Source organism: Gossypium arboreum, chromosome 5 (genome assembly GCF_025698485.1).
Source record: "Gossypium arboreum isolate Shixiya-1 chromosome 5, ASM2569848v2, whole genome shotgun sequence".
Classification (NCBI taxonomy): domain Eukaryota; kingdom Viridiplantae; phylum Streptophyta; class Magnoliopsida; order Malvales; family Malvaceae; genus Gossypium; species Gossypium arboreum.
Window position 1 is genome coordinate 18583222 of NC_069074.1, and position 16827 is coordinate 18600048.

Below are 16827 nucleotides of genomic sequence, written 5' to 3' on the forward strand. Positions count from 1 at the left end.
AAATTCCTGAGTTCTCGATACTTCTTTTTCAATTATAATTATTTTAATATTTATTTTTAGTACACTATTCACTATTTCAAAATTTTTCCTAACTTCACATTAAACTTATACTCACTAAATTAATAATATTTCCTACTTATTTGTCGGATTTAGTGATCTCGAATCACTGTTCCGACACCACTGAAAATTAGGCTGTTACAAAGTCAGTGGCTGAATATGAAAGAGAATTTGTTTATCTCAGCAAGTATGCTCGAGATATTGTACCTGCTGAAAAGTAAATGTGTATCAGATTTGAAGAATGGCTTAACGATGAGATCAGAATGATGATAGGGGGCACTGAAATATGGGAATTTGTTGTTCTATCAGATCGTGCACAGACACTTGAAGAAGTATATAATAGAAAGATGCCAATGATAGAAGGAGTAAAGAATCTTTCAAAAGAAGTGCATCTAAGTCGTTTTCAACTATACCGGTGAAGAAATCTAAAGAGGAATTTAGTTGAGCTACTTTAGCACCGGAAGATCAGGAAGGAGTAGATCAAGACAATCTGATTTTAGGGCATCTGACAGACCTGTTGTTAGCGTGGGTAGTGTGCAAAATACCCCAAGGCCTAAATGCCAATTGTAATAACCCAAATTTTATGGTTATCGAAAAAAGTGTATTTTTGAGTCTCCGTTACTGAAAATTGGATCCGTAAATAATTATCAAAAATATTTAAAAAGTTAATTGAGTGGTTAATTAGAGTTTAATTAAGTGAATTTAGCTTAATTAAGGATAATTGATAAAAAGATTAAATTGAATAAAGTGTGAAAATTTAATTATAGATTAATAAAAAAAGGGGACCAAAATGGCAAATATGTCATTTAATATAGTTGAGGCGGCAATTAGATTGAAAAATCTAAGATTTTTCTTAGATTTTATATATATTAAATATTAATTATTATTAATATTATATTATGAAATAAATTAAAATAGTGACAAATATGTGGTAATTATAAAATACATGTGTAACAAATTGAATACATAAATTTGTAATGTGTATATTTAATTATTAGTAAATATTTATTATTCATAAAGGATATTTATTAATTAAATAATTATATTATAATATTTTTATGAAATAAATAAATACAAATAAGACAAATGTATGGTGCATATGGTGACATGTGTAATACTAATATACATACAATTGTAAAATACATGTATATTTACTTATATAATAAGTATATTATTAAGTTATTATATATATATAAAAGAAAAGAAAAACAAGTGTATAAAAATAATTAGTACAAATGTTAAATAAATATTTGTTATTAAATAGATTTTTATTATAGTTATTATTGTTATTATATATATATAACAAAACAAAAAGAAAGAATAGAAATAGAAACAGAAAGCCAAACGAAACAGAGAGCTGGGGAAGGAAAGAAAAGAAAGAAAGGGAGAAAAGGAAAAATTAGGATTTCAAGGTTTGGAAGTTTAATAGGTAAGTCAATTTAGCAATTTTTACTTAATTTTGATGTTTTAGAAGCTTTAGAACAAGATTTTGATAAAATTAAGTTGATATTTTGAAAGTTATTAGATTTCTAGATGATGTTCATGTTGAGTAAAGTGATGAAATAAGGGTTTAATTGATAGAAATTCAAGTTAGAAATGAAATAATGATTGAATTGTAAAGTAATTCATAAGTTTTATGTTGAAGGGATAATTTCTAAAGTTATTATGAATGAGTGCTGGAAGCATATGATGAATAAACATACAATTGAAGCTTTAATTTTGATATAAGATAATTTTATTAAATAAAATTGACGGAAATTGATTTTAGGACCTAATTGTGAAAATGTTTGGAATTAAAGTCTAGTGCCAAAATTATGATTTCCAAAAGTTGTAAAGTAGTTTAAGGTGATAGAATAAAGTGTTAATTGAGAAAAATCAGCTCAATTGAGAGGCTAATTGAGTAGGGATGAAATTATTAATTATTAAAGTTCGTGGGAAGAATGGTAATAAACAACTTGCACTAAAACAATATTGGACAGCAACAGTAGACTAACTTTGAAAAATCACCATAAATTGTATAAATCTAATTAGAAGATGAAAAAAATATGAAATTAAAGCTTATTGAGTCTAGGTTCTCATAGAAGAAACAGTGTAAGCAATGGAATTGTAAATCATGAGATATAATAAATTTTGTGAGACAATTTCAGAATGAATTTGGGTTCTCCTGTTCTGACTTTGGAAAATCATCAAAAATTGGATAAAAATAATTAGGGGCTTAAATTTATAAGTTTAGAATTTTGAATGAGTCTATTTTCAAGAGAAATAAACATGAATATCATTTGAATTCTTTACGAGGAGATAATTAATTTTTAGTGAAGAAGTGTCAGAACTGTCAGACAGCAGAATAAGGGTAACTTTAAAGAATAAAATGTACTTATTGGCTAAACCAAAAATTCTGAAAATTTTATGCTTAGAAGATATATGAGTCTAGTTTCAGGGAAAATTAGTGGATCTTAATTTAGAGTTCTATAGATCCAGATATAAATAATTTAGTGACTACAACACAAATGGACAGCTTGAATATTCATAAAAGTAAATAATAAAAATTATAGATGATGTTACTTACAAGTGTGTTATATACATTAAGGATGTGGAATGGAGAGGGGGAGGAGGAAAATATATATGAATATTCAGTTAGCATGGCTAATTTGCATGTTTTAAGCTCATGGACTAAATTGAATAAAAGTAAAACTTTAAGGGGCAATTTTGTAAAAATGTCAAAAATGACTAAATTGAAATGAATGAATTGTTCTATTATCTAAATTAATAAATTGAATGAAATTATCAATTTAAGATTGGGTGAAATTTGGGAAATTGGTAAATTACCAATATGCCCCTAAAACTTGGTATTTCTACAATTTAGTCAGGTAGGTTCGTATATTTTGAATGAGCATGTAAATATGACAGTTTAAATATTGTATCATATTTTATATGATGTTTGAATTGAATATATGAAAAGGATGTTACACGAAACATGAAAATGAATACTAAATAATATAAATTAATTGAAATTATTCTGAAAATCTCGATAATGCCTTGTATCCTATCCCAGTCTCAGGTACGGGTATGGGGTATTACACCAATATTATGGAAGAAGTCACCCTGGTGAATGTAGAGGTAAATTAGGGGCTTGTTATAAATGTGGGGCCACTGACCACTTTATTCGAGATTGTCCCCACCTACGAATAGAAGAAGTGGAACAGAAAGAGAAACAGAAAACTCCTCAAAAAGGAAATGTTCTAGTCGGAGTAGTGCTGCTACAGGGGCAACTCGTTCGGGTGTGAAAGATACTTCTAGTTGATCAAAAGCTAGGGCCCCTGCTCGTATCTATGCCATTCGAGCAAGAGAAGAAGCGACAGCTCCGAAAATAATTGCTGGTACTTTCTATCTTTATGATGTTCCTGTATGCGCTTTAATAGACCCTGTATGTACACATTCATATATTTGCACTGCATTAGCATCTGAAAAGAATTTATTTGTTGAGCCTAATAATTATGATGTACAAGTTATAAATCTGTTAGGCCAAAGTGTGATAATTAATTTAATATGTTGTAATTGTCCACTGAAAGTTAAGGGTTGTGATTTCCTTACTGATTTGATGTTATTACCCTTTCGGGAATTTGATGTAATCTTGGGCATGGACTGGTTAATGAAACATGACGCGGTAGTAAATTTTCGAGAAAAATGAATCAGTTTGAAATGCTAGACAGGAGATATCATTTTGGTTGAGTCTGGGAATTTGGACGATACTGTTAAAATGATTTCATCTTTTTTCGCCCAGAAATTATTACGTAAAGGAAATGAGGCATACTTAGCATATATTCTTGACACTCGGAGTTCTAAATCAAAATTAGAGCAATTACCTATTGTGAATGAATTCAATGATGTGTTTCCTGAAGAATTGTCGGGTTTACCACCCGATAAAGAAGTTGAATTTGTGATAGACGTGCTTCCGGAAACAGCTCCATATTAGTGACACTGTATAGAATGGCCCCAGCAGAGTTAAAAAAGTTGAAGACGATGTTACAAGAGTTGTTAGAAAAAGGGTTTATCAGACCGAGTATGTCGCCATGGGGTGCACCTATTTTATTCATGAAAAAGAAGGACGGTTCACTGAGATTGTGTATAGATTACAGGCAGTTGAATAAGATAATGATTAAGAATAAATATCCTTTGCCTCGTATTGATGATTTATTTGAACAGTTGAAGGGTGTAGTAGTATTTTCAAAGATAGATCTCAGATCCGGGTATTATCAATTAAAAGTAAAAGAATGTGATGTGCCGAAAACAACTTTTAGAACTCGGTATGGCTATTATGAGTTTTTAGTCATGCCATTTGGTTTGACCAATGCTCCAGCTGCTTTTATGGATTTCATGAATTGGATTTTTCAGCCTTATCTGGATAGATTTGTAGTTGTGTTCATTGACGATATATTGATCTATTTAAAGATTGAATCCGAGCATGCTCAGCACTTGAGAGTTATGTTACAGATTTTGAGGGAAAAACAGTTATATGCAAAATTTAGCAAATGTGAATTTTGGCTTCACGAAGTGGGATTTTTGGGTCACATTGTGTCGGTAGATGGTATACGAGTATATCCAAACAAGGTGTCAGTGGTGATTAATTGGAAAACTCTGAAGTATGTTACAGAAGTACGAAGTTTTCTAAGGTTAGTTGGTTATTACCGTCGACTTGTGAAAGACTTTTAATGATTGCTTCACCGATTACCTGATTACTACAGAAGAATATTGAATCTATATGGTCTGATGAATGCCAACAAAGTTTTGATCAGTTGAGGAAAATGTTGACAGAGGCTCCAGTGTTAACTCAGCTCGAATCAGGTGTGCCATATGTGGTATATAGTGATGCATCTTTGAATGGTTTAGGTTGTGTACTGATGCAACCATGTAGAGTTGTAACATATACATCTCGGCAATTGAAAACCACATAAGAGGAACTACCTTACACATGATCTTGAGCTAGTTGCCATAGTTTTTGCTTTAAAAATTTGGAGACATTACTTATATGGGGAGAAATGTTATGTATATACAAACCATAAAAGTTTGAAGTATTTAACGTCGCAGAAAGAGCTGAATTTGAGACAGAGGCGATGGTTAGAGCTATTGAAAAATTACGATCTTGTCATTGATTATCATCCGGGGAAGGCAAATGTAGTGGCAGATGCACTTAATCCAAAATTATCATTATTTGCTTTTCGGGCATTAAATGCTCATTTGTCTGTTATTGAAGATGGTTCGATGTTAACAGAATTAAAGGCAAAACCAGTATTCTTCCAACAAATTCGGGAGTTGCAAGATAAAGATCCGAAGTTGGTGTTGAAACGACAGATGGTTCAAGACAACTTGAACTTAGAGTACTCCATTAATGATAGTGGTATGTTATACTATCGCAATAAAATTTGTGTCCCGAATAATCTAGGATTGAAAAATGATATCTTGTTAGAGGCTCATAGTAGTATGTACTCGATTCATCCGGGCAGTACGAAGATGTATTGTGATTTGAAGAAAATGTATTGGTGGCCTGGTATAAAGCGATAAATTTGTAAATTTGTAGCGAAATGCTTGATTTGTTAGCAGGTAAAAGCAGAACATCAAGTGCCTACGGGTTTGTTACAACCTGTAATGATTCCAGAATGGAAGTGGGAACATGTGACGATGGATTTTGTATATGGGTTGCCTGTGATTCTGAAGAAGAACGATTCGATTTGGGTGATAGTGGACAGATTGACTAAGTCGGTGCATTTTATTCTGGTTAGAACAGATTTGGATGCTGGTTCAGTACTTGACTTCTACAACCTGCGCACGGAAGCAACCCTACACTGAGTATGCATATACTCAGTAGTATCACTATAATTCAATTTATAATTAAATACATTAAATCACACACATACTTTTACATTACAATTATCATCACTTAATGAACAATTCGATCTTTTTATGTTATCATTTGAATATATATACCATTCTTATTTCTTTATTTCAATTCTCATCTTTCACATATGCCATATCATTCAAATTTTATCAGTAAATTTATTTCATTTGTCCTATTAACTTAACTTGGACTTGGCGGATACACCGATTCCAACCAACACACCAGTACGGTACTTTGTGCCTTAACGATACACAGTACCTAAACAGTAATCAGTAACGGTAACAACAATAGTATTCAACATACGAAGCACTGAATCTGTAACAGTAACGGTAACAGTATTCGACACACAAAGTGTGGAATCAGTAACAATAATAGTAGTCAGCACATAAGTGCCTGATCAGTAAGCAGGCAAAAACCCGTACTCTTCCATATCCTATGGCATGCCAACTATATCCGACTAGCCCGATTAGTTAATAGGGTATATAATTCACTTTTCAGTACAATTTCCATCTAAGTTCGGTATCAAATATAATTCCTTATTTCAATCAGTTTCACAGTATTGCAGTAATTCATTACTTCAGTAATTTCACAGTTCAATGCAGTACACATAACAATATTCAGTAACTTCACAATTCAATTCAGTATTCAAAACAATATTCAGTTCAGTATCAATCTCAATTTCAGTACCCAATCAAAAATTTATCATTTTACTAAACACTTACATTAAAATACTTACCACACATAATTAGTAAATTAAACACATAATAATGATAAAGTTTGAATTATAGTGATACAAACCAGAATTCTCTTCGGATTTAATCCTCGACAATCTTTTCTTTTCCTTTTTGGGCTGATGCTTCAGGCTCGATATTAGCTACAAACAATTAAAATAATTTCACAATCATTAACACAACACAATTTAATTGCTGAAATTTTTATCTAACTTTTACTTTAATTTCAAATTTAATCCTAACTAAACCTATATATTTTTCTTTCTCAAGTCATACCTTTTTGCTACTCAATTTCTTGCCAAACTCACATTTAACTATTTAATTTTTATCATATTTTCATAATTTCAATTTTATTTCAAGTTAATCCCTAAAACTCAAAACTTATAGCTTAGTTTACAATTCAATCCTTTATTCAATTCTAATCAAAATTTCTAACAAATAAACTCCCCAATTCCATCATTTGTTCAACATAAACCCTACTAAAAAATCTATTAACTTTCAAAATTTCAACTTAAATTCAACAAAACTTTATTCTAGAGCTTTTAAAACATCAAAATTAAAAGAAAATGGCTTAATTGACTTACCTATTAAAACTTCAAACCTTAAAACTCTAGTCTTTCCTTCTATTTTTCTTTCTTTTCTTTTTCTCCTTTCCCTGCTCCGTTTTCGAATAGCTATTCTATTTCTTCTTTACTTTGTTTTGTTTCTTTATTTTATTTCATTTCTTTTATTATTTTATTTTATTAACTTAATAATAATAACAATAATTATAATAAATATCTTATTTAATAACAAATATATATATATATATATATATATATATTACAATAGGACACACATATATTTTACACTTGCCTATTATCATCACCATCCAATTGTCCTTATTTTATATAATTTAATATTTTAATATAATAAAAATCTTTTACTTAAATAAAAAGTAATTAAACAAATATATTACAAATGTATAAATATATGCATTAAACTTGTATAATTTAATCACCATACATTTGTCTTTATTTTATTTTATTTTAATAATAATAATAATAATAATTTAATAATATAAATTATAATTTAATAGAATAATAATAATAATGATAAATAATAAATATCTATTTACTTAAATAAAAATAATTAAATAAATATCTTACAAATGTATGCATACTATTATTACATTTGTATATTTTTTTCATCGTATACTTGGCTTTAATTTAATTTAATTCATAATATGATATTTATAATTAATTAATTTAATAATATATTTTATAATTAAATTATATATATTTACATAATTAAAATCTAAAATATCTTAGATTTTAACATATTTGTTGCAACTTATGCTAAATGGCTTAATTGCCATTTTAGCCCTTTTACTTTCTTTTAATCTATAATTAGACTTTCACTCTTTATTCAATTTGATTCTTTTTCCCAATTACTTTAAATTAAGCTAAATTCACTTAATTAAAGCAAATTTAGACACACAACTAGACTAAAAAATATTCCTAATAAATATTTACGGACTCGGTTTACTAAGGCGAGGGCACGATAATGTACTTTTTCAATGCTCACGGATTTTAATATATTTAAGTATATTCAGTTATTAAAATTTATAATTGGTTATACTCAACATTTTCTTTTATCATTTTAAATTTTAATATATTTAATTTTTTAATTTTTAAAAATTTTAAATATATTAAAAATCTTTTTCTCCTTTCCTATTAAAAAATTAAATATATTAACATTTTAAAATATATTTTTAAAAATATATTGAATATATTAAAATTTTAAAATTGGTTATACTTAACATTTTTAATATATTTAATTTTTAAAATATATTAAATATATTAAAATTTTAAAATTGGTTATACTTAACATTTTTAATATATTTAATTTTTTTAAGTTTTTAAAATTTTAAATATATTTCCTAAACCCTATTAAAATATATATTAAGTGTATAAATCTATGAATTTGTAATAAAATTAAAAATTAATATACAAATTTATGAATGTGTACTAAAATTAAAAAATTATAACTAACACGTAGAGATTAATTTAATACAATAAAATAGTTAAAAAGAATAATAATAACTAAACAGAGACCGGTTTCATGTAATCAAAACACGTTGAGCAAAGTAGTGCTATTAAAAATATTTAAGAAAGTAAATAATCTAGTCAGCTTAAATAAATGATTGACTACTATTAAAAATAAATGTAAACTGGAAATAAATTAAGACTTGTGTAAACATATAAAACAAGCCTTAGCCTTAGACTTGGTAAATTTCGTATCAAGAATCGATCCTTGAAAATTTTTCTTCTCCTTTAAACGATAAGTGAATTTTAGCAATTAAGAACGTCTTAACCACCAATTTTTCCTCACGTAGCTGGTTCCGGTACAACCTGCAAACCAACCCTTACCGATTATCTAACCGAGATACACATGTTCCCTGTTCAAGATCTGGCAGCCTTGCATTCTGAAGAACCCAACTCAAATTAACGGCATCTACCACGTGGGTCGTTTAAATTCGATCACTTCTTCCTCTATTTGTTCTCAAAGATTTGAATACATGTAACACCCCCTAACCCCAAACCGTCGCCGGAACGAGGTTATGAGGCATTACCGGACATATCAGACAACTTACGAATAATTTACAATTAATATAACTTTCATAGTATAATATAATAATTAAGTCACTATCTTGGACTTTCGAAGTTCAACACGTATTAAAAGAAGAACGTAACTTGTTCGCGTATTCCAATTTTTTTTTTTTTAAAATTGATTAAAAACTTCATTCATTTAATAACTTAATGTTCCTGTATCAAATTATCATGTACTTTTCTTACTATTTCATTTAACCATCTAAATCTTATAATTCATCCTTCACTACTCAAAACAATATACATATTTAGGTGACTAAACAACACCTATGTACATGCCACTTTACCCAAAAGAAAAATATACATTACCAAGTTTGTGTTGGAGTCGGGATTGTTCTGGATGCTGAGCCGGAATACTTGACTTCTACTAACCTGCGCACGGAGACAACCGTACGCTGAGTATGAATATACTCAGTGGTATTACTATAAATCAAGACTATTTAATATTAATAAATTACAAACATCAACCATAAATTTTATAATTATTTAAACTACTTTTATATATATTTATTTTACTTCATAAAATCTTAAATTCATAATTCATTTTTCTCATACTAACTCAATTCATAATTTAGTTCATACATTCTTTCTCGTACTTTTCAATAGTACTAAAACAAATAATCTCATTTTCAAAATTTCATTTCAATTATTTACCCTATTAACAAAACTAGGACTATGATAGATACGCGGATTTCCACCCAAACACACCAGAATATCCAGCCCAAACACACCCGGAATATTGTAAATCCTCCATAACACACCGGTATAATATATCTTCCCAAACACACCAATAAGGCATTAAATGCCTATTCAGATAAACCGAAGTATATAATAACAGAAACATCTTCTCGGCCGAACTACAATCTCTTCATCACATCACAAATCCAATGGCATGCCATTTGTATCGAATCTAGTCCGACAAGTTAATAGGGTATTATTTTACTTTTTCTAATTTCAATTTCACATACTTACCTCAAGTCTTATTTACCATACATAACAATTAAAATTTCAGCAATCAATAATAATTAAAATTCGAATTATAGTAATACACACCGTAATTCTCCCGTTTTAGTCCTCGATGACTTTCTCCTTTCCTTTCGATGCTGATGCTTCAGGTTCTTTGTTGGCTACGAAAATAATAATTTATAATCATCAATACAACATGATTCAATTTAATTCATGAGCCTAAACATGCAAATTTAACCATTTTTAATGTATATATATAATTTCACCATTAAGCTGTCTACTTGAGTTATTGTTACTAAATTATTTATATCTTGAGCTACGAAACTCAAAATTAATATCCGTAAATTTTCCTTAAAACTAGACTCATATATCTTCTAACCATAAAATTTCCAGAATTTTTGGTCTAGCCATTTAGTACAGTTTATTCATTAAATACTCCCCTGTTATTTCATTTGACAGTTCTGACCTCTCTCTACTAAAAATAAATTATCTCATTGTACAGAACTCGAATAAGGTTCTTGTTTATTTATTTTGAAACTAGATTCATTAAGGAGTTCAATATATAAATTACACTCCATAATAATTTTTGTACAATTTTTAATGATTTTCCAAAGTTAAAACAGGGCATCTCGAAATCACCCCGAACCAGTATTACAAAACTTCAAATATCTCTTGATTCATCAATTAATTGCTTACACTGTTTCTACTATAAGAAACTAGACTCAATAAGCTTTAATTCCATATTTTTTTCATCCTCTAGTTCAATTTATAAAATTTTTAGTGAATTTTCAAAGTCAGCTACTTCCCAAAACTGTTTTGATGTAAAATGTTAATAACCAAATTTATAACACCAATTCACACCTTATTCCTATTCAAATTTCATTTAAACTCAAATTTAACTATTAAATTTTCAACATATTTTCTTAATTCCGAATTTTCCTCAATTTAGTCCCTAAAACACAAAACTTATAGCTTACTTTGCAATTCAATCCTTATTTCATTTCTAACTTGAATTCCTATCAATTTAACCCTAATTCATCTTTTTATTCAACATGAACAATATTTAGAAATCTAATAACTTTCAAAATATCAACTTAATTTCATCAAAACTTTGTTCTAAAGCTTTTAAAACATCAAAATTAAGTAAAAGGGCTAAATTGACTTACCTATTAAACTTCTAAGCTTTAAAATCCCTATTTCCCTATTTCCTTTCTTTCCTTTCTTTTCTCCTTCTTTCTCCCTGTTTCGTTTCTTCTCTGTTTCTTTTGTTATGTTTCTTTAATTCTTTTATGTTATATTTTATATTTAATTAATTTAATAAATATCTATTTTAATAACAAATACTAATATTACAATTAGATACATATTTAATTTTACATTTGTACCAATAATTTTATTACAATTGTCATTATTTAATTTGTTTCTTAAACAAAAAATCTCATAATTTAATAATTTAATTATTTAATAAACAAATATCTTTTTACTTAAATTATAAGTAATTTAGTATTTAAATTACAAATGTACCAATACAATTCTTACACATGTATATTTTATTACCATACAATTGTCTTCTATTTAATTTATTTATAATATATTATTAATTATAATAATAATCATTATAATATATATATATATATATATATAAAACCTAAATAAAATCTTTGATTTTATTTCAATATGCCGCCTCAATTTATGTAAATGGCTTAATTGCCATTTTGATCCTTTTTATTTTCTATTACTTTAGAATTAAACTTTTACCCATTTTTCAATTTAGTTCTTTTTGCTAATTATTCTAAATTAAGCTAATTTCACCTAATTAAATCCTAATTAGACACACCCCTAGGCTCATAAATATTTTTTTTTAATAATTATTTTTGAACTTATTTCACTAAGACGGAGGCCCTATACTCACTTTTCCGGTGCCCGTGAATTTTAGGTCATTACAATACAACACGACCGACTCGTTTCTCCAACTGTCATCTAACACGACTTCAACCCAACGTGCACTTTTTGACTTGTAATCTAGTTAACCTTAAGGGATGAGTTGTCAATCCCGATACTTAGGAAAAGAATGAATACCGATTAGACGAATTCTAGCACGAATTCGTATCTCAGATTCCCGACCGGAAAGAACACCGGCCTAAACCTAATATGAAATTTAGTCAAGCATGCAATTAATCATGCTTTGTATGTTTAGAAAGGTAGGTTGATGATAATTGAGGAATTTGGGGAATGAAAAGAACTTGGAAGGCAATTAGCCCAATTTTATAAAAGCAAGCAAAATTCAAATGAAAATGGCAGTAGCTCACATCCACTTGAAAGAAAAGAGAAGAACAATTCTATTCCAATTTGAAGTAGGAATACAGAATTAATGGATGATTTTTTAAGAACATAAAGCCCTTATTTATATATATATATGGGGTTTACAAAATTTAGTCTAAACTAATTTAATATAAAATAAAAATAAAAATAAATAAAATAAGATTTTCCTATTTTTGGCTTTTACAAAGTTAAAATATTTGATGTGTTCTTGGCTTCCTCCACCTTTTTGATTTGATCCCATTTCAATGATTGTCTTTTAAATTGGCCATTTTTAGCTTGTTCTTGACTAATTGCATTCCTGACAAGATTAAATCATAAAAGCACTTAATTAGTAGATTTCAGTTCAAAAATAAACCAAATTAAACACAAAAATATGGAAATTAACATGTTATCATATACATTTCAAGTTTTTAAAATTAATAAAATAAATAAATAAAATAAAGATAAAATAAAAAGAAAAACTTCAAAAAAAAATAAAGAAACAATAAGATGAAAGTAACAAAAGTAAAAAAAGAAAAGAAAAGAAAAGAAAGTAACAGCAGGGTAGGTGTGAGCGAATCTGGTGGCACCAAATTAGTTGGCTTCACCAGAAAATGGTAAATTTTTTTAAAGTATCTCATATTTTCAGAAATTTTAGTATTTCACTGGTATTTATACAGGTGACGTCATTCTACATGGCTCCACTAAAAATTTTTTTTTTCATGGAAGCTGACGTGGCATGTTGGTGGCGCCAAATCATTTGGCTCCACCTACTTTTACTGTAGATTTCAGGTCATTTTCGTGTTTAATTAAAAAAATGGGTTATTTTGATAATTAATTAAATTTTTGAGTTATTTTAATAAAAAAACCAAAATAAAGAGAAAAGAAAAAGAAAGTTTAAAAGAACAAAAAAGGAAAAAAAATAAATTACTCAAAACGAAAAAATATAAGGACTAATTGTATAATTTAATCTAAAAATTTTATTTGAAATGATGATTTAACGTGCCACGTCAGTATATCGTTAATACTGTTAACAACACAATTAGCGACTCAATGGCTAAAATGTTACAACACGATAACGTAAGTACTAACCATAATATCTCAAATATAAGTGACTAGAATCTAACTTGATAAAAAAAAACTATTTTAATAGTTTACCTTAAAATTAGTATGCATAGTTGAAAATGGAATGCATTACGGTTTTTCTTCTTTAGATCGATAGATGTAGTTTCTCAACACCTGAAAAACAAAGAAAACGAAGGACAATGGAAAGAAGCTAAGAGCCCATAACCTAATCTGGAAGCAGTCAAAGTAGCCCATTTAGAAACAGAATTTGTATCCAAAATGAACAAAGAAATAACAAGAAAAACCAAATGCCAATCCCCAACCCTAAGTGCTGCGAATTCTAGGGACTAGAGAAAAATATTTTAAAAATGTTAAATTTTGCTATTAATCATTATACTAATAATATGCATAAGTTATTCTATTTTTTACATACTTGTAACATTTAAAATTTAAAATTATAACCCGTAGTTATTAAAATTTTAAGTTCGGTTATGCTATTTTTAAATTTTAATACAGAAATGTATGTGTGATGCGATGTCAACTTATTATTTCTACATATTATTTATAAAAAGATTCAGTTAATGTATTTAAATGTTACCATTTGCATAAGGATTAAAATTTAAAATTAATAAAGCATAAGGGTTAAGAATGACCCAATTAGAATGCATGAATTAAATCTTTAATTTTATGCATAGCACAAGATTAATAGTAGAATTTAACCAATTGAATTTAACTGCTATCATGTGGATTAGGACTAAAGTTTCAAACTTTTAAAAATATAAGGACTAAATTTGACTAATTCAAAAAATATATAGACTAAAAATGATTAAATTAAAGTTTATGAACTAAATCCAAAACTAACGCAATGTATAAGGACTAGTAACAAAATTTAACAAAAAAATAATATACAATAGCAACAATGCCCAAATGTAGTCAAAATATTGGATGGAGAAATTAGTAGATATATGAGTCCTACACATTTGAATGGTGATAAAAGTAACTTAGTAGATATTAACCCCTTCAAATGATGAAATTGAATATGGTGAGATTTGTTACTGTATAGAGTTATGAGTATGAATATTGTAGCGGGAAGATTAAAATATTTATAATATATGCGTTTGGATGCAAACATAACGGCGGTGGGCAATAAGATAAATAATAATGAGAAAGTAAAATAATTATTAAGGACATTAAATTAAATATATTAAAATATAATTTTACCATAAGAAATTAACTACATAGATTCTTTAATTATTATTTATAAGTATTTTATTTATATATAATAAATTAATATCATTTATATATTTGTAATTAACATTAGTAATGTATTTTAACCAAAAGACAAAAACATATAAATTTCATTAATTCGATTAATCGGTTGAATTAAATGAAATACTTCATTCGATTAACGGTTAAAATTTTTTACATTTTGAGTAATTCAATTAATAATAATTTGATTTAGATATTAACTAAACCGACTATTTGAACAACTCTAAGTGATGGGAACGAGAACAAATATATAAATTGTGTTTTATTTCTTATGTTTCTATAAAATAAATAAATACTAAACATGTTTTAATTATTGAAAATGATTTTTATTCTTATTTATCAATGGTGTTTTTAATTTTTAAAAATAAAATATGAAAATTGTTTTTGAAACAAAAGATATATATATTTCATTGTTTTTGAGCATTGGGTTTCAGTAATAGGTTGGGTTTATTTATTTTAAAATAAAAATATAATATCATATTTGAAAATCAGTTAAAGCGTATTTTCCAAAACTGAACTCAACTTAATTTAATCGTTTTACCCGATCTCTTTGATGCAGAAATGTAAGGAACTGAAGATGCAGCAGAAGCAAGGCGTAGAACAGCATCCATGTTATACGCACCCCCAACTTGCATTGAATTTCCCAAAATCTTGAATGCATTCAAAGAATAATTGGCAGCGAAACCCACGTTTGAGAACCATCTAGCAACAGCTGAAATCAAACTATGATGCACAGATCAAATCTCAATTGCAATAGAGCACTCAACCTGACTTCCGCTTGAAGACTGGGGTTAGATCATAGATGACCTAACAAATGCAGAAGTGTCACCACTCACCCGTCCATTTTTATCCAAAGAGATTCGATTCAACCCCATATTTAGTTAACCAGTACTAAATGAAGATAATTCAGTACAAACCAGACAGGCGAAATTACTTGTTGGGACGAGATAAGGAACTTTGGTTTTACCCCATCTCTTAACCAATGCAATTAAAATCGTTTTAATTGATATGATTCGACTTTTGCACCTCTAGTTGCGTAAGTCAATATTTTAAAGTTTTGTTGACTGACAATCTGCCAGTTTATGCATGGTTTAACAAATTATTCCCAAGGATTTTGGTATGGGCAAATGGGAAATTTGAGAGGCTGGTTGGATGGACTTTTTGTTTCTTTAATTGGGTTCACGCCGTTACTAATTTCAACATGCCTTATGCAATGAACTAAGATGGGGAAGGAAGTAAAGTTTGTATTAGTTTATTTTTCTTTAAATGTGAAACGGAATCAACAAGTTTCAAATTTTAAGACTTAAAAAGTCCGAGAGGCAACAAAACTCCGTAACGCCATCTTTCCACCAATAAGATGTTGAAACATAAACAACAAGGGAAAAAAAAAAAATCAAAGTCCAAACAAACAAAAAAGAAAAGAGATCTTGCAAAAGACATAAAGAGCTCCCTGGGGAGATCCTTGCCCATATATGTCAGCACATGGGCCAACTGGCTGGAAGTATGGAGGTTGAACCCAGAAAATATCTTCTCCTTGATTGCATCAGATTCACTCACCACTTCTATTATTATTATCATCAGCTTTACGGAATCCTTTATCCAATTGGACTACCATGCATTGCATTTGGAGCTGGTTGGGGAATCTCCTCTTTACTATTATCTTATCTTTCACTATATGATGTTCTCTGATTTGTCCCGAAATAATAATAAACGGATTCCGTGAAAAAACAAATTAATGTAATTTAATATGTTTAATTTTAAACTAATGAAATAATTTTTAATGTTAAATAAAATTATCTTACTGTATTTTAAAAAGGAGGGGGGTTGATAAGTAAATTCATTTATATGATGATGTCTGAAAGCAAATTATTAAATACCGACCACTGCCTAGCAG

The 16827-nt window shown here is 28.1% G+C and overlaps 2 long non-coding RNA genes across 2 annotated transcripts; one reads left to right on the plus strand and one right to left on the minus strand.

Annotated features, from left to right (window-relative positions):
* Positions 1–1376: 1376 nt before the first annotated feature.
* LOC128292868 (uncharacterized) lies at positions 1377–3602 on the plus strand. The gene is made up of 2 exons (XR_008282831.1): positions 1377–1486; positions 3110–3602. It is a non-coding gene; the product is annotated as an uncharacterized LOC128292868 (long non-coding RNA).
* Positions 3603–12671: 9069 nt separating this feature from the next.
* Positions 12672–15900, minus strand: LOC128292656 (uncharacterized). Its single transcript, XR_008282617.1, has 3 exons — positions 15475–15900; positions 13758–13838; positions 12672–12918 (listed from the first exon to the last, which is right to left on the minus strand). It is a non-coding gene; the product is annotated as an uncharacterized LOC128292656 (long non-coding RNA).
* Positions 15901–16827: the final 927 nt, after the last annotated feature.